The sequence below is a fragment of the Schistocerca piceifrons genome, unplaced genomic scaffold (genome assembly GCF_021461385.2).
Source record: "Schistocerca piceifrons isolate TAMUIC-IGC-003096 unplaced genomic scaffold, iqSchPice1.1 HiC_scaffold_943, whole genome shotgun sequence".
In the NCBI taxonomy this organism is placed as follows: domain Eukaryota; kingdom Metazoa; phylum Arthropoda; class Insecta; order Orthoptera; family Acrididae; genus Schistocerca; species Schistocerca piceifrons.
The window spans coordinates 2488821-2490000 of record NW_025729216.1 but is presented as its reverse complement, the minus strand read 5'-3'; positions in this window follow the sequence as shown (position 1 = coordinate 2490000).

The window sequence follows — 1180 nt, the reverse complement described above, 5'->3', positions numbered from 1 at the left end:
CTACTTTGGCCGCACGGCGCCGCGCGCAGGGTGCGCCGGCGCGCAGCTGCGACGCCTGCCGCGTCCGTCGGCCGGCGCGCCTGCCACTGGCCGCCCCCACCAGCCGGCTGTAGCGCGTGCGCCCACGCACCGCGCGGCCAGCACGCCGGGAGGCGCCCCCTCACCGGCCGGGGACGGTCCCACCCAGCCACCGCCGCGTATCGCTTCACACCCAGATGCCGTTCAGTTTCGTCGGCATGGTGGGTATCGCTGGAACAACCGGTTAGTACCTCAACCTACCGTCGCCATCACCGATTCACCCCTAGCGAGAACAACCGCACCACAACGGGTTACCATTTGTTCATTTGCGTAACTTCACCAGAAAACGTATGCGTCCATCGCCATTTGCAACTTCCACGATTATTGCATGCCTGTGTCAGGTGTCACACCACACTACGTCTGCCCACATACACGCAACAAAATGTGCACGCCTAGACAATACGTGGAAGGTGGCCCCCGTACGTATGCGATGTCCATTGCTCGAACGACTGTCAACCGGCCTCTGTAGCATGTCGCAGATATGGAACGCGGTGCACCATGCTATCACGGTGTGTGAGGAGAGACGACTAGGTCCGAATACATCAACAGACAGCTCATGCTGATCGCCATCCACGGCGTCCGTTCCTCCCACACGTCTCTATGGCGTACCACACTGCAATCCAGCTGTCATAGGGAGACGACACGTAGCTGCGTGCACAATATTTGCACTGTATGGTCCGCCGTTTTTGGGCGCAGTCGTTGTACGGTCACACATGTGCCACGATGTATCATTCAGTACATAAGGACGAATGTGCAGTACAGATTGTGGTTTACGCGTACGACATCAGCGGACAGTTGACACAGGCCGCACCACAACGTAGCCTGAGTACGTCGCATGCGAAGGGCATTGAACATGCAAACTTCTCACCAACCAGCTTGCGAAGGCAGGGGGCAAGGTGGGGACGTGGGGAGGTGTGGGGGGGGGGGGGGCGCGGCATGTACGTCCTGCTGCCATCCACATTACAGTGTACAGCAGGAGCATGTGGAAAGTCAGCAAGACTTGCAAGGTGTTTAACATGAAGCGATACACAGGGGAGCGGGCAGTGCGAGTAGCGAACTATATTGCGAGGGTTGCGGGTGGGCAACACTACACTAATTGAAC